The sequence below is a fragment of the Carcharodon carcharias genome, chromosome 12 (genome assembly GCF_017639515.1).
Source record: "Carcharodon carcharias isolate sCarCar2 chromosome 12, sCarCar2.pri, whole genome shotgun sequence".
Classification (NCBI taxonomy): domain Eukaryota; kingdom Metazoa; phylum Chordata; class Chondrichthyes; order Lamniformes; family Lamnidae; genus Carcharodon; species Carcharodon carcharias.
The window spans coordinates 3,551,074-3,572,626 of record NC_054478.1 but is presented as its reverse complement, the minus strand read 5'-3'; positions in this window follow the sequence as shown (position 1 = coordinate 3,572,626).

Genomic DNA, 21,553 nt, shown 5'->3' with positions numbered 1-21,553 from the left:
CCTCTGACAGTGCGGCACTAACTCAGTTCTGACTCTCTGACAGTGCAGCACTCCTTCAGTACTGACCCTGTGACAGTTCAGCACTCCCTCAGTACTGACCCACTGACAATGCAGCACTCCTTCAGTACTGACCCTCTGACAGTGCGGCACTACCTCTTTACTGACCCTCTGATAGTGCAGTTCTACCTCAGTACTGACACTCTGACAGTGCAGCAGTCCCTCAGTACTGAGACTATGACAGTGCAGCACTCCCTCAGGACTGACCCTCTGACAGTCCAGCACTCCCTCAGTACTGACCCTCTGACAGTGCAGCAATCCCTCATCACTGTCCCTCCGACAATGCAGCACTCATTCAACACTGCCCTTCCAACATTGCAGCACTCCCTCAACACTGCCCGTCCGACAGGGCAGCACTCGCTCAACACTGCCCCTCCAACAGTATAGCACTCCCTCAACACTGACCCTCTGACACTGTAGAACTCCCTCAGCACCGACGCTCTGACAGTGCAGCACTCCCTCAGTACTGATACTCTGACAGTGCAGCACTCCCTCAGTACTGACCCTCTGACAGTGCAGCACTCCCTCAGTACTGACCCTCTGACAGTGCAGCACTCCCTCAGTACTGACCCTCTGACAGTGCAGCACTCCCTCAGTACAGACCCTCTGACAGTGCTGCACTCCCTCAGTACTGACCCTCTGACAGTGCAGCACTCCCTCAGTACTGTCCCTCTGACAGTGAAGCACTTCCTCAACACTGAACCTCTGACAGTGTAGCACTCCCTCAGGACTGACCCTCTGACATTTCGGCACTCCCTCAGTACTGACCCTCTGACAGTGCAGCGCTCCCTCAGTACTGACCCGCTGACTGTTCAGCACTCCCTCAGTAATGACCCTCTGACAGTGAAGCACTTCCTCAACACTGAACCTCTGACAGTGTAGCACTCCCTCAGGACTGACCCTCTGACATTTCGGCACTCCCTCAGTACTGACCCTCTGACAGTGCAGCGCTCCCTCAGTACTGATCCTCTGACAGTGCAGCACTCCCTCAGTACTGACCCTCTGACAGTGCAGCACTCCCTCAGTACTGACCCTCTGACAGTGCAGCACTCCCTCAGTACTGACCCGCTGACTGTTCAGCACTCCCTCAGTAATGACCCTCTGACAGTGAAGCACTTCCTCAACACTGAACCTCTGACAGTGTAGCACTCCCTCAGGACTGACCCTCTGACATTTCGGCACTCCCTCAGTACTGACCCTCTGACAGTGCAGCGCTCCCTCAGTACTGACCCTCTGACAGTGCAGCACTCCCTCAGTACTGACCCTCTGACAGTGCAGTACTCCCTCAGTACTGACCCTCTGACAGTGCAGCGCTCCCTCAGTACTGACCCTCTGACAGTGCAGTACTCCCTCAGTACTGTCCCTCTGACAGTGCAGCACTCCCTCAGTACTGACCCTCTGACAGTGAAGCACTTCCTCAGCACATACCCTCTGACAGTGAAGCACTTCCTCAGCACAGACCCTCTGACAGTGCAGCACTCCATCAGTACTGACCGTCTGAAAGTGCAATACTCCCTCAACACTGCCACTCCAACAGTGCAGCACACCCTCAGCATTGCCATTCTTACAGTATAGCACTCACTCAGTACAGACCCTCTGACAATGCAGCACTCCTTCAGTACTGACCCTCTGACAATGCAGCACTCCCTCAGTACTGACCCTCTGACAGTTCAGCACTCCTCAGTACTGACCCTCTGACAATGCAAGACTCCCTCAGTCCTTACCCTCTGACAGCTCAGCACTGCCTCAGGACTGACCCTCTGACAGTTCAGCACTCCCTTAGTACTGAAACTCTGACAGTGCAGCACTCCCTCAGTTCTGACCCTCCGACAGTGCAGCACTCCCTCAGTTCTGACCCTCCGACAGTGCAGCACTCCCTCAGTACTGAGCCACTGACAGTGCAGCTCTACCTCAGTACTGACCCTCTGACAGAACAACAATCCCTCAGTACTGACCCTCTGACAGTGCAACACACCCTCAGTACTGACCCTCTGACAGTGCAGCACTCCCTCAGTACTGACCCTCTGACTGTGCAGGGCTCATTAAGTACTGACGCTCTGACAGTGCAGCACTCCCTCATTACTGACCCTCTGACAGTGCAGGGCTCCCTCAGTACTGACCCTCTGACAGTGCAGCACTCCCTCAGTACTGACCCTCTGACAGTGCAGCACTCCCTCAGTACTGACCCTCGAAAAGTGCAGCACTCCTTCAGTACTGACCCTCTGACAGTTCAGCACTCCCTCAGTACTGACCCTCTGACAATGCAGCACTCCCTCAGTACTGATCCTCTGACAGTTCAGCACTCCTTCAGTACTGACCCTCTGACAGTTCAGCACTGCCTCAGGACTGACCCTCTGACAGTGCAGCACTCCCTCAGTACTGCCCCTCCGACATTGCGGCACTCACTCAGTATTGACCCTCTGACAGTGCAGCTCTCCCTCAGTACTGACCCTCTGACAGTACAGGGCTCCCTCAGTACTGACCCTCTGACAGTGCAGCACTCCCTCAGTACTGACCCTCTGACAGTGCAGCTATCCCTCAGTACTGACCCTCTGACAGTGCAGCACTCCCTCAGTACTGTCCCTCTGACAGTGCAGCACGCCCTCAGGAATGACCCTCTGACAGTGCAGAACTCACTCAGTACAGACCCTCTTACAGTGCAGCTCACCTTCAGTACTGACCCTCTGACAGTGCAGGGCTCCCTCAGTACTGACCGTCTGACAGTGCAGCACTCCCTCAGTACTGACCGTCTGACAGTGCAGCACTCCCTCAGTACTGACCCTCTGACAATGCAGCACTCCTTCAGGACTGACCCTCTGACAATGCAGCACTCCTTCAGTACTGACCCTCTGACAGAGCAGCACTCCCTCAGTACTGACCCTCTGACAGTGCAGCACTCCCTCATTACTGACCCTCTGACAGTGCAGGGCTCATTCAGTTCTGACCCTCTGACAGTGCAGCACTCCCTCAGTACTGACCCTCTGACAGTGCAGCACTCCCTCAGTACTGACCCTCTGATATTGCAGCTCAACCTCAGTACTGACCCTCTGACTTTGCAGCACTCCCTCAGTACTGACCCTCTGACAGTACAGCACTCCCTCAGTACTGACCCTCTGACAGTGAAGCTCTCCCTCAGTACTGACCCTCTGACAGTGCAGCATTCCCTCAGTACTGACCCTCTGATAGTGCAGCACTCCCTCAGTACTGACCCTCTGACAATGCAGCACTCCCTCAGTACTGACCCTCTGACAGTGCAGCACTCCCTCAGAAATGACCCTCTGACAGTGCAGCACTCCCTCAGTACTGACCCTCTGACAGTGCAGCACTCCCTCAGTACTGACCCTCTGACACTGCAGCACTCCCTCAGTACTGACACTCTGACAGTGCAGCAGTCCTTCAGTACTGACACTCTGACAATGAAGCACTTCCTCAACACTCTCCCTCCGACAATGCAGCACTCTTTCAACACTTCCCTTCCAACAGTGCATCACTCCCCCAACACTGCCCGTCCGACAGTGCAGCACCCCCTCAACACTGCCCCTCCAACAGTATAGCACTCCCTCAACACTGCCCTGCTTACAGTCTAAAGCTCCCTCAGTACAGACCCTCTGACAGTGCGGCACTAACTCAGTTCTGACTCTCTGACAGTGCAGCACTCCCTCAGTACTGACCCACTGACAATGCAGCACTCCCTCAGTACTGACCCACAGGCAATGCAGCACTCCTTCAGTACTGACCCTCTGACAGTGCAGCACTCCTTCAGTACTGACCCTGTGACAGTTCAGCAGTCCCTCAGTACTGACCCACTGACAATGCAGCACTCCTTCAGTACTGACCCTCTGACAGTGCGGCACTACCTCTTTACTGACCCTCTGATAGTGCAGTTCTACCTCAGTACTGACACTCTGACAGTGCAGCACTCCCTCAGTACTGAGACTATGACAGTGCAGCACTCCCTCAGGACTGACCCTCTGATAGTGCAGCACTCCCTCAACACTGCCCTTCTTACACTGTAGCACTTACTCAGTACTGACCCTCTGACAGTGCAGCACTCCCTCAGTACTGACCCTCTGACAGTGCAGCACTCCCTCAGTACTGACCATCTGACAGTGCAGCAATCCCTTATCACTGTCCCTCCGACAATGCAGCACTCTTTCAACACTGCCCTTCCAACATTGCAGCACTCCCTCAACACTGCCCGTCCGACAGGGCAGCACTCGCTCAACACTGCCCCTCCAACAGTATAGCACTCCCTCAACACTGACCCTCTGACACTGTAGAACTCCCTCAGCACCGACCCTCTGACAGTGCAGCACTCCCTCAGTACTGATACTCTGACAGTGCAGCACTCCCTCAGTACTGAAACACTGACAGTGCAGCACTCCCTCAGTACTGACCCTCTGACAGTGCAGCACTCCCTCAGTACTGACCCTCTGACAGTGCAGCACTCCCTCAAGACTGACCCTCTGACATTTCGGCACTCCCTCAGTACTGACCCTCTGACAGTGCAGCGCTCCCTCAGTACTGATCCTCTGACAGTGCAGCACTCCCTCAGTACTGACCCTCTGACAGTGCAGCATTCCCTCAGTACTGACCCTCTGACAGTGCAGCACTCCCTCAGTACTGACCCGCTGACGGTTCAGCACTCCCTCAGTAATGACCCTCTGACAGTGAAGCACTTCCTCAACACTGAACCTCTGACAGTGTAGCACTCACTCAGGACTGACCCTCTGACATTTCGGCACTCCCTCAGTACTGACCCTCTGACAGTGCAGCGCTCCCTCAGTACTGACCCCCTGACAGTGAAGCACTCCCTCAGTACTGACCCTCTGACAGTGCAGCACTCCCTCAGTACTGACCCTCTGACAGTGCAGTACTCCCTCAGTACTGACCCTCTGACAGTGCAGCGCTCCCTCAGTACTGATCCTCTGACAGTGCAGCACTCCCTCTGTACTGACCCTCTGACAGTGCAGCACTCCCTCAGTACTGACGCTCTGATAGTGCAGCACTCCTTCAGTACTGACCCTCTGACATTTCGGCACTCCCTCAACACTGCCACTCCAACAGTGCAGCACACCCTCAGCATTGCCATTCTTACAGTATAGCACTCACTCAGTACAGACCCTCTGACAATGCAGCACTCCTTCAGTACTGACCCTCTGACAATGCAGCACACCCTCAGTACTGACCCTCTGACAGTTCAGCACTCCCTCAGTACTGACCCTCTGACAGTGCAGCACACCCTCAGTACTGACCCTCTGACAGTTCAGCACTCCCTCAGTACTGACCCTCTGACAGTGCAGCACTCCCTCAGTACTGACCCTCTGACAATGCATCACTCCCTCAGTCCTTACCCTCTGACAGCTCAGCACTGCCTCAGGACTGACCCTCTGACAGTTCAGCACTCCCTTAGTACTGAAACTCTGACAGTGCAGCACTCCCTCAGTACTGACCCAGGGACAGTGCAGCACTCCCTCAGTTCTGACCCTCCGACAGTGCAGCACTCCCTCAGTACTGATCCTCTGACAGTGCAGCACTCCCTCAGTACTGACCCTCTGACAGTGCAGCACTCCCTCAGTACTGAGCCACTGACAGTGCAGCTCTACCTCAGTACTGACCCTCTAACAGAGCAACAATCCCTCAGTACTGACCCTCTGACAGTGCAGCACACCCTCAGTACTGACCCTCTGACAGTGCAGCGGTCCCTCAGTACTGACCCTCTGACAGTGCAGGGCTCTCTCAGTACTGACGCTCTGACAGTGCAGCACTCCCTCATTACTGACCCTCTGACAGTGCAGGGCTCCCTCAGTACTGACCCTCTGACAGTGCAGCACTCCTTCAGTACTGACCCTCTGACATGCAGGGCTCTCTCAGTACTGACCCTCTGACAGTGCAGCACTCCTTCAGTACTGACCCTCTGACAGTTCAGCACTCCCTCAGTACTGACCCTCCGACAGTGCTGCACTCCCTCAGTACTGACCCTCTGACAGTGCAGCACTCCCTCAGTACTGACCCTCTGACAGTGCAGCACTCCCTCAGTACTGACCCTCTGACAGTGCAGCGCTCCCTCAGTACTGATCCTCTGACAGTGCAGCACTCCCTCTGTACTGACCCTCTGACAGTGCAGCACTCCCTCAGTACTGACGCTCTGATAGTGCAGCACTCCTTCAGTACTGACCCTCTGACATTTCGGCACTCCCTCAACACTGCCACTCCAACAGTGCAGCACACCCTCAGCATTGCCATACTTACAGTATAGCACTCACTCAGTACAGACCCTCTGACAATGCAGCACTCCTTCAGTACTGACCCTCTGACAATGCAGCACACCCTCAGTACTGACCCTCTGACAGTTCAGCACTCCCTCAGTACTGACCCTCTGACAGTGCAGCACACCCTCAGTACTGACCCTCTGACAGTTCAGCACTCCCTCAGTACTGACCCTCTGACAGTGCAGCACTCCCTCAGTACTGACCCTCTGACAATGCATCACTCCCTCAGTCCTTACCCTCTGACAGCTCAGCACTGCCTCAGGACTGACCCTCTGACAGTTCAGCACTCCCTTAGTACTGAAACTCTGACAGTGCAGCACTCCCTCAGTACTGACCCAGGGACAGTGCAGCACTCCCTCAGTTCTGACCCTCCGACAGTGCAGCACTCCCTCAGTACTGATCCTCTGACAGTGCAGCACTCCCTCAGTACTGACCCTCTGACAGTGCAGCACTCCCTCAGTACTGAGCCACTGACAGTGCAGCTCTACCTCAGTACTGACCCTCTGACAGAGCAACAATCCCTCAGTACTGACCCTCTGACAGTGCAGCACACCCTCAGTACTGACCCTCTGACAGTGCAGCGGTCCCTCAGTACTGACCCTCTGACAGTGCAGGGCTCTCTCAGTACTGACGCTCTGACAGTGCAGCACTCCCTCATTACTGACCCTCTGACAGTGCAGGGCTCCCTCAGTACTGACCCTCTGACAGTGCAGCACTCCTTCAGTACTGACCCTCTGACAGTGCAGGGCTCTCTCAGTACTGACCCTCTGACAGTGCAGCACTCCTTCAGTACTGACCCTCTGACAGTTCAGCACTCCCTCAGTACTGACCCTCCGACAGTGCTGCACTCCCTCAGTACTGACCCTCTGACAGTGCAGCACTCCCTCAGTACTGACCCTCTGACAGTTCAGCACTGCCTCAGGACTGACCCTCTGACAGTGCAGCACTCCCTCAGAGCTGACCCTCTGACAGTGCAGCACTCCCTCAGTACTGACCCTCTGACAATGCAGCACTCCTTCAGGACTGACCCTCTGACAATGCAGCACTCCTTCAGTACTGACCCTCTGACAGAGCAGCACTCCCTCAGTACTGACCCTCTGACAGAGCAGCACTCCCTCAGCACTGAACCTCCGACAGTGCAGCACTCCCTCAGTACTGACCCTCTGACAATGCAGCACTCCTTCAGGACTGACCCTCTGACAATGCAGCACTCCTTCAGTACTGACCCTCTGACAGAGCAGCACTCCCTCAGTACTGACCCTCTGACAGAGCAGCACTCCCTCAGCACTGAACCTCCGACAGTGCAGCACTCCCTCATTACTGACCCTCTGACAGTGCAGGGCTCATTCAGTATTGACCCTCTGACAGTGCAGCACTCTCTCAGTACTGACCCTCTGTCATTTCAGCACTCCCTCAGCACTGAACCTCCGACAGTGCAGCACTCCCTCAGTACTGACCCTCTGACAGTGCAGCGCTCCTTCAGTACTGACACTCTGACAGTGCAGCAGTCCTTCAGTACTGACATTCTGACAGTGAAGCACTTCCTCAACACTGTACCTCCGACAATGCAGCACTCTTTCAACACTGCCCTTCCAACAGTGCAGCACTCCCTCAACACTGCCCGTCCGACAGGGCAGCACTCCCTCAACACTGCCCCTCCAACAGTATAGCACTCCCTCAACACTGCCCTTCTTACAGTCTAACGCTCCCTCAGTACTGACCCTCCGACAGTGCGGCACTCCCTCAGTTCTGACTCTCTGACAGTGTAGCACTCCCTCAGTACTGACCCACTGACAATGCAGCACTCCCTCAGTACTGACCCTTTGACAGTGCAGCACACCCTCAGTACTGACCATCTGTCAGTGCAGCACTCCCTCAGTACTGACCCTTTGACAGTGCAGCACTCCCTCAGTACTGACCCTCTGACAGTGCAGCACTCCCTCACTACTGACCCTCTGACAGTGCAGCTCTACCTCAGTACTGACCATCTGACAGTGCAGCACTCCCTCAGTACTGACCCTCTGACAGTGCAGCACTCCTTCAGTACTGACACTCTGAAAGTGCTGCATTCCTTCAGTACTGACACTCTGACAGTGAAGCACTTCCTCAACACTGTACCTCCGACAATGCAGCACTCTTTCAACACTGCCCTGCCAACAGTGCAGCACTCCCTCAACACTGCAACTCCAACAGTATAGCACTCCATCAACACTGCCCTTCTTACAGTCTAACGCTCCCTCAGTACTGACCCTCTGACAGTGCGGCACTCCCTCAGTTCTGACTCTCTGACAGTGCAGCACTCCCTCAGTACTGACCCACTGACAATGCAGCACTCCCTCAGTACTGACCCTGTGACAGTTCAGCACTCCCTCAGTACTGACCCACTGACAATGCAGCACTCCCTCAGTACTGACCCTCTGATAGTGCAGCTCAACCTCAGTACTGACCCTCTGACCGTGCAGCACTCCCTCAGTGCTGACCCTCTGACAGTGCAGCACTCCCTCAGTACTGAACCTCTGACAGTGCAGCAATCCCTCAGTACTGACCCTCTGATAGTGCAGCACTCCCTCAGTACTGAACCTCTGACAGTGCAGCAATCCCTCAGTACTGACCCTCTGATAGTGCAGTTCTACCTCAAAACTGACCCTCTGACAGTGCAGCACTCCCTCAGTATTGACTCACTAACAGTGTAGCACTCCCTTAGTACTATCCCTCCGACAGTGCAGCACTCCCTCAGTACTGACCATCTGAAAGTGCGGCCCTACCTCAATACTGACCATATGATAGTGCGGCTCTCCCTCAGTGCTGAACCTCTGACAGTGCAGCACTCACTCAGTCCTGACACTCTGACAATGCAGCACTCCCTCAGTACTGAAAATCTGACAGTTCAGCACTGCCTCAGGACTGACTCTCTGACAGTGCAGCACTCCCTCAGTACTGACCCTCTGACAGTGCAGCTCTCCCTCAGTACTGACCCTCTGACAGTGCAGCACTGCCTCAGTACTGACCCTCTGACAGTGCAGCACTCCCTCAGTACTGACCCTCTGACAGTGCAGCACTCCCTCAGTACTGACCCTCTGACAGTGCAGGGCTCCCTCAGGACTGACCCTCTGACAGTGCAGCACTCCCTCAGTACTGACCCTCTGAGAGTGCAGCACTCCCTCAGTACTGACCCTCCGTCAGTGCAGCACTCCCTCAGTACTGACCCTCTGACAGTGCAGCACTCCCTCAGTACTGACCCTCTGACAGTTCAGCACTCCCTCAGTACTGACCCTCTGACAGTGCAGCACTCCCTCAGTACTGACCCTCTGACAGTGCAGCACTCCCTCAGTACTGACCCTATGACAATGCAGCACTCCTTCAGTAATGACCCTCTGACAATGCAGCACTCATTCAGTACTGACCCTCTCACAGTGCAGCGCTCCCTCAGTACTGACCCTCTGACAGTTCAGCTCTCCCTCAGTACTGACCCTCTGACAGTGCGGCACTCCCTCAGTACTGACCCTCTGACAGTGCAGCACTCCATCAGTACTGACCCTCTGACAGTGCAGGGCTCCCTCAGTACTGACCCTCTGAAAGTGCAGCACTCCTTCAGTACTGACCCTCTGACAGTGCAGCACACCCTCATTACTGACCCTCTGACACTGCAGCACTCCCTCAGTACTGACCCTCTGACAGTGCAGCATTCCCTCAGTACTGACCCTCTGACAGTGCAGGGCTCCCTCAGTACTGACCCTCTGAAAGTGCAGCACTCTCTCAGTACTGACCCTCTGACAGTGCAGCTCAAAATCAGTACTGACCCTCTGACAGTGCAGCACTCCCTCAGTACTGACCATCTGACAGTGCAGCATTCCCTCAGTACTCTCCCTCCGACAGTGCAGCACTACCTAATTACTGACCCTCTGACAGTGCAGCACTCCCTCAGTACTGACCCTCTGACAGTGCAGCACTCCCTCAGTACTGACCCTCTGACAGTGCAGCACTCCCTCAGTACTCTCCCTCTGACAGTGCAGCGCTCCCTCAGTACTGACCCTCTGACAGTGCAGCACTCTCTCAGTACTGTCCCTCTGACAGTGCAGCATTCCCTCAGTACTGATCCTCTGACAATGTAGCACTCCTTCAGTACTGAACCTCTGACAGTTCAGCACTCCCTCAGCACTGAACCTCCGACAATGCAGCACTCCCTCAACACTGCCCGTCCGACAGTGCAGCACTCCCTCAACACTGCCCGTCCGACAGTGCAGCACTCCCTCAACACTGCCCCTCCAACAGTATAGCACTCCCTCAACACTGCCCTTCTTACAGTCTAACGCTCCCTCAGAACTGACCCTCTGACAGTGCAGCACTCCCTCAGTACTGACCTACTGACAATGCAGCACTCCTTCAGTACTGACCCTCTGACAGTGCAGCACTCCCTCAGTACTGACACTCTGACAGTGCAGCACTCCCTCAGTGCTGACACTCTGACAGTTCAGCACTCCCTCAGTGCTGACACTCTGACAGTTCAGCACTCCCTCAGTACTGACCCTCCGACAGTGCAGCGCTATCTCCACACTGCCCTTCTTACACTGTAGCTCTCCCTCAGTACTGACCCTCTGATAGTGCAGCACTCCCTCTGTACTAACCCTCTGACAGTGCAGCACTCCCTCAGTACTGACCCTCTGACAGTGCAACACTCCCTCAGCACTGACCCTCTGACAGTGCAACACTCCCTCAGCACTGATCCTCTGACAGTTCAGCACTCCCTCAGTACTGACCCTCTGACAGTGCAACACTCCCTCAGTACTGATCCTCTGACAGTGCAGCACTCCCTCAGTACTGACTCTCTGACAGTGCAGCACTCCCTCAGTACTTACCCTCTGACAATGCATCAATCCTTCAGTACTGACCCTATGACAGTGCAGCTCTAACTCAGTATGGACCCTCTGATGGTGCAGCACTCCCTCAGTACTGAGACTATGACAGTGCAGCAGTCCCTCAGGACTGACCCTCTGATAGTGCAGCACTCCCTCAACACTGCCCTTCTTACACTGTAGTACTTACTCAGTACTGACCCTCTGACAGTGCAGCACTCCCTCAGAACTGACCCTCTGACAGTCCAGCACTCCCTCAGTACTGACCCTCTGACAGTGCAGCAATCCCTCAACACTGCCCTTCCAACATTGCAGCACTCCCTCAACACTGCCCGTCCGACAGGGCAGCACTCGCTCAACACTGCCCTTGTTACAGTGTAGCACTCCCTCAACACTGACCCTCTGACAGTGCAGCACTCCCTCAGTACTGACCCGCTGACTGTTCAGCACTCCCTCAACACTGAAACTCTGACAGTGTAGCACTCCCTCAGGACTGACCCTCTGACATTTCGGCACTCCCTCAGTACTGACCCTCTGACATTGCAGTACTCCCTCAGTACTGACCCTCTGACAGTGCAGCACTCCCTCAGTACTGACCCTCTGACAGTGAAGCACTTCCTCAGCACAGACCCTCTGACAGTGCAGCACTCCCTCAGTACTGACCGTCTGAAAGTGCAATACTCCCTCAACACTGCCACTCCAACAGTGCAGCACACCCTCAGCATTGCCATTCTTACAGTATAGCACTCACTCAGTACAGACCCTCTGACAATGCAGCACTCCTTCAGTACTGACCCTCTGACAATGCAGCAATCCCTCAGTACTGACCCTCTGACAGCTCAGCACTGCCTCAGGACTGACCCTCTGACAGCTCAGCACTCCCTCAGTACTGACCCACCGACAGTGCAGCACTCCCTCAGTTCTGACCCTCCGACAGTGCAGCACTCCCTCAGTACTGATCCTCTGACAGTGCAGCACTCCCTCAGTACTGACCCTCTGACAGTGCAGCACTCCCTCAGTACTGACCCTCTGACAGTGCAGGGCTCATTCAGTACTGACGCTCTGACAGTGCAGCACTCCCTCATTACTGACCCTCTGACAGTGCAGGGCTCCCTCAGTACTGACCCTCTGACAGTGCAGCACTCCCTCAGTACTGACCCTCTGACAGTGCAGCACTCCCTCACTACTGACCCTCTGACAGTGCAGCACTCCCTCAGTACTGACCCTCTGACATTGCAGTACTCCCTCAATACTGACCCTCTGACAGTGCAGCACTCCCTCAGTACTGACCCTCTGACAGTGAAGCACTTCCTCAGCACAGACCCTCTGACAGTGCAGCACTCCCTCAGTACTGACCGTCTGAAAGTGCAATACTCCCTCAACACTGCCACTCCAACAGTGCAGCACACCCTCAGCATTGCCATTCTTACAGTATAGCACTCACTCAGTACAGACCCTCTGACAATGCAGCACTCCTTCAGTACTGACCCTCTCACAATGCAGCAATCCCTCAGTACTGACCCTCTGACAGCTCAGCACTGCCTCAGGACTGACCCTCTGACAGCTCAGCACTCCCTCAGTACTGACCCACCGACAGTGCAGCACTCCCTCAGTTCTGACCCTCCGACAGTGCAGCACTCCCTCAGTACTGATCCTCTGACAGTGCAGCACTCCCTCAGTACTGACCCTCTGACAGTGCAGCACTCCCTCAGTACTGACCCTCTGACAGTGCAGGGCTCATTCAGTACTGACGCTCTGACAGTGCAGCACTCCCTCATTACTGACCCTCTGACAGTGCAGGGCTCCCTCAGTACTGACCCTCTGACAGTGCAGCACTCCCTCAGTACTGACCCTCTGACAGTGCAGCACTCCCTCACTACTGACCCTCTGACAGTGCAGCACTCCCTCAGTACTGATCCTCTGACAGTGCAGCACTCCCTCAGTACTGACCCTCTGACAGTGCAGCACTCCTTCAGTACTGACCCTCTGACATTGCAAGGCTCCCTCAGTACTGACACTCTGACAATGCAGCACTCCTTTAGTACTGACCCTCTGACAGTGCAGCACTCCCTCAGTACTGACCATCTGACAGTGCAGCACACCCTCAGTACTGACCCTCTGACAATGCAGCACTCCCTCAGTACTGACCCTAGGACAGTGCAGCAATCACTCAGTACTGACACTCTGACAGTGCAGCACTCCCTCAGCACTGACCCTCTGACAGTGCAGCACTCCCTCAGTACTGACCCTCTGACATTGCAGCACTCCTTCAGTATTGACCTTCTGACAGTGCAGCACTCTCTCAGTACTGACCCTCTGACAGTGCAGCATTCCCTCAGTACTGACCCTCTGACAATGCAGCAATCCTTCAGTACTGACCCTCTGTCAGTTCAGCACTAACTCAGCACTGAACCTCCGACAGTGCAGCACTACCTCATTACTGACCCTCTGACAGTGCAGCACTGCCTCAGAAATGACCCTCTGTCAGTGCAGCACTCCCTCAGTACTGACACTCTGACAGTGCAGCACTCCCTCAGTACTGACCCTCTGACAGTGCAGCTCTACCTCAGTACTGCCCCTGTGACAGTGCAGCACTCCTTCAGTACTGACACTCTGAAAGTGCAGCAGTCCTTCAGTACTGACACTCTGACAGTGAAGCACTTCCTCAACACTGTACCTCCGACAATGCAGCACTCTTTCAACACTGCCCTTCCAACAGTGCAGCACTCCCTCAACACTGCCCGACCGACAGTGCAGCACTCCCTCAACACTGCCCCTCCAACAGTATAGCACTCCCTCAACACTGCCCTTCTTACAGTCTAACGCTCCCTCAGTACTGACCCTCTGACAGTGCGGCCCTCTCTCAGTTCTGACTCTCTGACAGTGCAGCAATCTCTCAGTACTGACCCACTGACAATGCAGCACTCCCTCAGTACTGACCCTCTGACAGTTCAGCACTCCCTCTGTACTGACCCACTGACAATGCAGCACTCCCTCAGTACTGACCCTCTGACAGTGCAGCACTCCATCAGTACTGACCCTCTGACAGTGCAGAACTCCCTCAGTGCTGACACTCTGACAGTTCAGCATTCCCTCAGTACTGTCCCTCTGATAGTGCAGCTCAACCTCAGTACTGACCCTCTGACAGTGCAGCACTCCTTCAGTAGTGACCCTCTGACAGTGCAGCACTCCCTCAGTAGTGACCCTCTGATAGTGCTGTTCTACCTCAGTACTGACCCTCTGACAGTGCAGCACTCCCTCAGTATTGACTCACCAACAGTGTAGCACTCCCTTAGTACTATCCCTCTGACAGTGCAGCACTCCCTCAGTACTGACCATCTGAAAGTGCAGCACTCCCTCAGTACGGACCCTCTGACAGTGCAGCACTCCCTCAGTACTGACCTTCTGACAGTGCAGCACTCCCTCAGTACTGACCCTCAGACAGTGCAGTGCTCCCTCAGGACTGACCCTCTGACAGTGCAGCACTCCCTCAGTACTGACCCTCTGACAGTGCAGCACTCCCTCAGTACTGACCCTCCGTCAGTGCAGCACTCCCTCAGTACTGACCCTCTGACAGTGCTGCACTCCCTCAGTACTGACCCTCTGACAGTTCAGCACTCCCTCAGTACTGACCCTCTGAGAGTGCAGCACTCCCTCAGTACTGACCCTCTGACAGTGCAGCACTCCCTCAGTACTGACCCTCTGACAGTGCAGCACTCCCTCAGGACTGACCCTCTGACAATGCAGCATTCATTCATTACTGACCAACTCACAGTGCAGCGCTACCTCAGTACTGACCCTCTGACAGTTCAGCTCTCCCTCAGTACTGACCTTCTGACAGTGCAGCATTCCCTCAGTACTGACCCTCAGACAGTGCAGTGCTCCCTCAGTACTGACCCTCTGACAGTGCAGCACTCCCTCAGTACTGACCCTCAGACAGTGCAGTGCTCCCTCAGGACTGACCCTCTGACAGTGCAGCACTCCCTCAGTACTGACCCTCTGACAGTGCAGCACTCCCTCAGTACTGACCCTCCGTCAGTGCAGCACTCCCTCAGTACAGACCCTCTGACAGTGCAGCACTCCCTCAGTACTGACCCTCTGACAGTTCAGCACTCCCTCAGTACTGACCCTCTGAGAGTGCAGGGCTCCCTCAGTAATGACCCTCGGACACTGCAGCACTCCCTCAGTACTGACCCTCTGACAGTGCAGCACTCCCTCAGTACTGACCCTCTGACAGTGCAGCACTCCCTCAGTACTGACCCTCTGACAGTGCAGGGCTCCCTCAGGACTGACCCTCTGACAGTGCAGCACTCCCTCAGTACTGACCCTCTGACAGTGCAGCACTCCGTCAGTACTGACCCTCCGTCAGTGTAGCACCCCCTCAGTACTGACACTCTGACAGTGCAGCACTCCCTCAGTACTGACCCTCTGACAGTTCAGCACTCCCTCAGTACTGTCCCTCTGACAGTTCAGCTCTCCCTCAGTACTGACCCTCTGACAGTGCAGGGCTCCCTCAGTACTGACCCTCTGACAGTGCAGCATTCCCTCAGTACTGACCCTCTGACAGTGCAGCACTCCCTCAGTACTGACCCTCTGAAAGTGCAGCACTCCTTCAGTACTGACCCTCTGACAGTGCAGCACACCCTCATTACTGACCCTCTGACAGTGCAGCACTCCCTCAGTACTGACCATCTGAAAGTGCAGCACTCCCTCAGTACGGACCCTCTGACAGTGCAGCACTCCCTCAGTACTGACCTTCTGACAGTGCAGCACTCCCTCAGTACTGACCCTCAGACAGTGCAGTGCTCCCTCAGGACTGACCCTCTGACAGTGCAGCACTCCCTCAGTACTGACCCTCTGAGAGTGCAGCACTCCCTCAGTACTGACCCTCCGACAGTGCAGCACTCCCTCAGTACTGACCCTCTGACAGTGCTGCACTCCCTCAGTACTGACCCTCTGACAGTGCAGCACTCCCTCAGTACTGACCCTCTGAGAGTGCAGCACTCCCTCAGTACTGACCCTCTGACAGTGCAGCACTCCCTCAGTACTGACCCTCTGACAGTGCAGCACTCCCTCAGGACTGACCCTCTGACAATGCAGCATTCCGTCAGTACTGACCCTCTGACAGTGCAGCGCTCCCTCAGTACTGACCCTCTGACAGTGCAGCACTCCCTCAGTACTGACCTTCTGACAGTGCAGCACTCCCTCAGTACTGACCCTAAGGCAGTGCAGTGCTCCCTCAGTACTGACCCTCTGACAGTGCAGCACTCCCTCAGTACTGACCCTAAGGCAGTGCAGTGCTCCCTCAGTACTGACCCTCTGACAGTGCAGCACTCCCTCAGTACTGACCCTCTGACAGTGCAGCACTCCCTCAGGACTGACCCTCTGACAATGCAGCATTCATTCATTACTGACCAACTCACAGTGCAGCGCTACCTCAGTACTGACCCTCTGACAGTTCAGCACTCCCTCAGGACTGACCCTCTGACAATGCAGCATTCATTCATTACTGACCAACTCACAGTGCAGCGCTACCTCAGTACTGACCCTCTGACAGTTCAGCTCTCCCTCAGTACTGACCTTCTGACAGTGCAGCATTCCCTCAGTACTGACCCTCAGACAGTGCAGTGCTCCCTCAGTACTGACCCTCTGACAGTGCAGCACTCCCTCAGTACTGACCCTCAGACAGTGCAGTGCTCCCTCAGGACTGACCCTCTGACAGTGCAGCACTCCCTCAGTACTGACCCTCTGAAAGTGCAGCACTCCCTCAGTACTGACCCTCCGACAGTGCAGCACTCCCTCAGTACAGACCCTCTGACAGTGCAGCACTCCCTCAGTACTGACCCTCTGACAGTTCAGCACTCCCTCAGTACTGACCCTCTGACAGTGCAGCACTCCCTCAGTACTGACCCTCTGACAGTGCAGCACTCCCTCAGTACTGACCCTCCGTCAGTGCAGCACTCCCTCAGTACAGACCCTCTGACAGTGCAGCACTCCCTCAGTACTGACCCTCTGACAGTTCAGCACTCCCTCAGTACTGACCCTCTGAGAGTGCAGGGCTCCCTCAGTAATGACCCTCGGACACTGCAGCACTCCCTCAGTACTGACCCTCTGACAGTGCAGCACTCCCTCAGTACTGACCCTCTGACAGTGCAGCACTCCCTCAGTACTGACCCTCTGACAGTGCAGGGCTCCCTCAGGACTGACCCTCTGACAGTGCAGCACTCCCTCAGTACTGACCCTCTGACAGTGCAGCACTCCGTCAGTACTGACCCTCCGTCAGTGTAGCACCCCCTCAGTACTGACACTCTGACAGTGCAGCACTCCCTCAGTACTGACCCTCTGACAGTTCAGCACTCCCTCAGTACTGTCCCTCTGACAGTTCAGCTCTCCCTCAGTACTGACCCTCTGACAGTGCAGGGCTCCCTCAGTACTGACCCTCTGACAGTGCAGCATTCCCTCAGTACTGACCCTCTGACAGTGCAGCACTCCCTCAGTACTGACCCTCTGACAGTGCAGCACTCCCTCAGGACTGACCCTCTGACAATGCAGCATTCATTCATTACTGACCCTCTCACAGTGCAGCGCTCCCTCAGTACTGACCCTCTGACAGTTCAGCTCTCCCTCAGTACTGACCTTCTGACAGTGCAGCACTCCCTCAGTACTGACCCTCAGACAGTGCAGTGCTCCCTCAGTACTGACCCTCTGACAGTGCAGCACTCCCTCAGTACTGACCCTCAGACAGTGCAGTGCTCCCTCAGGACTGACCCTCTGACAGTGCAGCACTCCCTCAGTACTGACCCTCTGACAGTGCAGCACTCCCTCAGGACTGACCCTCTGACAATGCAGCATTCATTCATTACTGACCAACTCACAGTGCAGCGCTACCTCAGTACTGACCCTCTGACAGTTCAGCACTCCCTCAGGACTGACCCTCTGACAATGCAGCATTCATTCATTACTGACCAACTCACAGTGCAGCGCTACCTCAGTACTGACCCTCTGACAGTTCAGCTCTCCCTCAGTACTGACCTTCTGACAGTGCAGCATTCCCTCAGTACTGACCCTCAGACAGTGCAGTGCTCCCTCAGTACTGACCCTCTGACAGTGCAGCACTCCCTCAGTACTGACCCTCAGACAGTGCAGTGCTCCCTCAGGACTGACCCTCTGACAGTGCAGCACTCCCTCAGTACTGACCCTCTGACAGTGCAGCACTCCCTCAGTACTGACCCTCCGTCAGTGCAGCACTCCCTCAGTACAGACCCTCTGACAGTGCAGCACTCCCTCAGTACTGACCCTCTGACAGTTCAGCACTCCCTCAGTACTGACCCTCTGACAGTGCAGCACTCCCTCAGTACTGACCCTCTGACAGTGCAGCACTCCCTCAGTACTGACCCTCCGTCAGTGCAGCACTCCCTCAGTACAGACCCTCTGACAGTGCAGCACTCCCTCAGTACTGACCCTCTGACAGTTCAGCACTCCCTCAGTACTGACCCTCTGAGAGTGCAGGGCTCCCTCAGTAATGACCCTCGGACACTGCAGCACTCCCTCAGTACTGACCCTCTGACAGTGCAGCACTCCCTCAGTACTGACCCTCTGACAGTGCAGCACTCCCTCAGTACTGACCCTCTGACAGTGCAGGGCTCCCTCAGGACTGACCCTCTGACAGTGCAGCACTCCCTCAGTACTGACCCTCTGACAGTGCAGCACTCCGTCAGTACTGACCCTCCGTCAGTGTAGCACCCCCTCAGTACTGACACTCTGACAGTGCAGCACTCCCTCAGTACTGACCCTCTGACAGTTCAGCACTCCCTCAGTACTGTCCCTCTGACAGTTCAGCTCTCCCTCAGTACTGACCCTCTGACAGTGCAGGGCTCCCTCAGTACTGACCCTCTGACAGTGCAGCATTCCCTCAGTACTGACCCTCTGACAGTGCAGCACTCCCTCAGTACTGACCCTCTGAAAGTGCAGCACTCCTTCAGTACTGACCCTCTGACAGTGCAGCACACCCTCATTACTGACCCTCTGACAGTGCAGCACTCCCTCAGTACTGACCATCTGAAAGTGCAGCACTCCCTCAGTACTGACCCTCCGTCAGTGCAGCACTCCCTCAGTACTGACCCTCTGACAGTGCTGCACTCCCTCAGTACTGACCCTCTGACAGTTCAGCACTCCCTCAGTACTGACCCTCTGAGAGTGCAGCACTCCCTCAGTACTGACCCTCTGACAGTGCAGCACTCCCTCAGTACTGACCCTCTGACAGTGCAGCACTCCCTCAGGACTGACCCTCTGACAATGCAGCATTCATTCATTACTGACCCTCTCACAGTGCAGCGCTCCCTCAGTACTGACCCTCTGACAGTTCAGCTCTCCCTCAGTACTGACCTTCTGACAGTGCAGCACTCCCTCAGTACTGACCCTCAGACAGTGCAGTGCTCCCTCAGTACTGACCCTCTGACAGTGCAGCACTCCCTCAGTACTGACCCTCAGACAGTGCAGTGCTCCCTCAGGACTGACCCTCTGACAGTGCAGCACTCCCTCAGTACTGACCCTCTGACAGTGCAGCACTCCCTCAGTACTGACCCTCCGTCAGTGCAGCACTCCCTCAGTACAGACCCTCTGACAGTGCAGCACTCCCTCAGTACTGACCCTCTGACAGTTCAGCACTCCCTCAGTACTGACCCTCTGAGAGTGCAGGGCTCCCTCAGTAATGACCCTCGGACACTGCAGCACTCCCTCAGTACTGACCCTCTGACAGTGCAGCACTCCCTCAGTACTGACCCTCTGACAGTGCAGGGCTCCCTCAGGACTGACCCTCTGACAGTGCAGCACTCCCTCAGTACTGACCCTCTGACAGTGCAGCACTCCGTCAGTACTGACCCTCCGTCAGTGTAGCACTCCCTCAGTACTGACACTCTGACAGTGCAGCACTCCCTCAGTACTGACCCTCTGACAGTTCAGCACTCCCTCAGTACTGTCCCTCTGACAGTTCAGCTCTCCCTCAGTACTGACCCTCTGACAGTGCAGGGCTCCCTCAGTACTGACCCTCTGACAGTGCAGCATTCCCTCAGTACTGACCCTCTGACAGTGCAGCACTCCCTCAGTACTGACCCTCTGAAAGTGCAGCACTCCTTCAGTACTGACCCTCTGACAGTGCAGCACACCCTCATTACTGACCCTCTGACAATGCAGCACTCCTTCAGTATTTACCCTCTGACAGTGCAGCACTCTCTCAGTACTGACCCTCTGACAGTTCAGCACTCCTTCAGTACTGACCATCAGACAGTGCAGCATTCCCTCAGTACTGACCCTCTGACAGTGCAGCGCTCCCTCAGTACTGAACCTCTGACAGTTCAGCATTCCCTCAGCACTGAACCTCTGACAGTGCAGCACTCCCTCAGAAATGACCCTCTGACAGTTCAACACTCCCTCAGTACTGACCATCTGACAGTGCAGCACTCTCTCAGTACTGACCCTCTGACAGTTCAGCACTCCTTCAGTACTGACCATCAGACAGTGCAGCATTCCCTCAGTACTGACCCTCTGACAGTGCAGCGCTCCCTCAGTACTGAACCTCTGACAGTTCAGCATTCCCTCAGCACTGAACCTCTGACAGTGCAGCACTCCCTCAGAAATGACCCTCTGACAGTTCAACACTCCCTCAGTACTGACCATCTGACAGTGCAGCACTCCCTCAGTACTGACCCTCTGACAGTGCAGCTCAAACTCAGTACTGACCCTCTGACAGTGCAGCACTCCCTCAGTACTGACCATCTGACAGTGCAGCACTCCCTCAGTACTCTCCCTCTGACAGTGCAGCGCTACCTCAGTACTGAACCTCTGACAGTGCAGCACTCCTTCAGTACAGACCCTCTGACAGGGCAGCACACCCTCAGTACTGACCCTCTGACAATGCAGCACACCTTCAGTATTGACCATCTGACAGTGCAGCACTCTCTCAGTACTGTCCCTCTGACAGTGCAGCATACCCTCAGTACTGACCCTCTGACAGTGCAGCACTCTCTCAGTACTGACCCTCCGTCAGTGCAGCACTCCCTCAGTACTGACCCTCTGACAGTGCTGCACTCCCTCAGTACTGACCCTCTGACAGTTCAGCACTCCCTCAGTACTGACCCTCTGAGAGTGCAGCACTCCCTCAGTACTGACCCTCTGACAGTGCAGCACTCCCTCAGTACTGACCCTCTGACAGTGCAGCACTCCCTCAGGACTGACCCTCTGACAATGCAGCATTCATTCATTACTGACCCTCTCACAGTGCAGCGCTCCCTCAGTACTGACCCTCTGACAGTTCAGCTCTCCCTCAGTACTGACCTTCTGACAGTGCAGCACTCCCTCAGTACTGACCCTCAG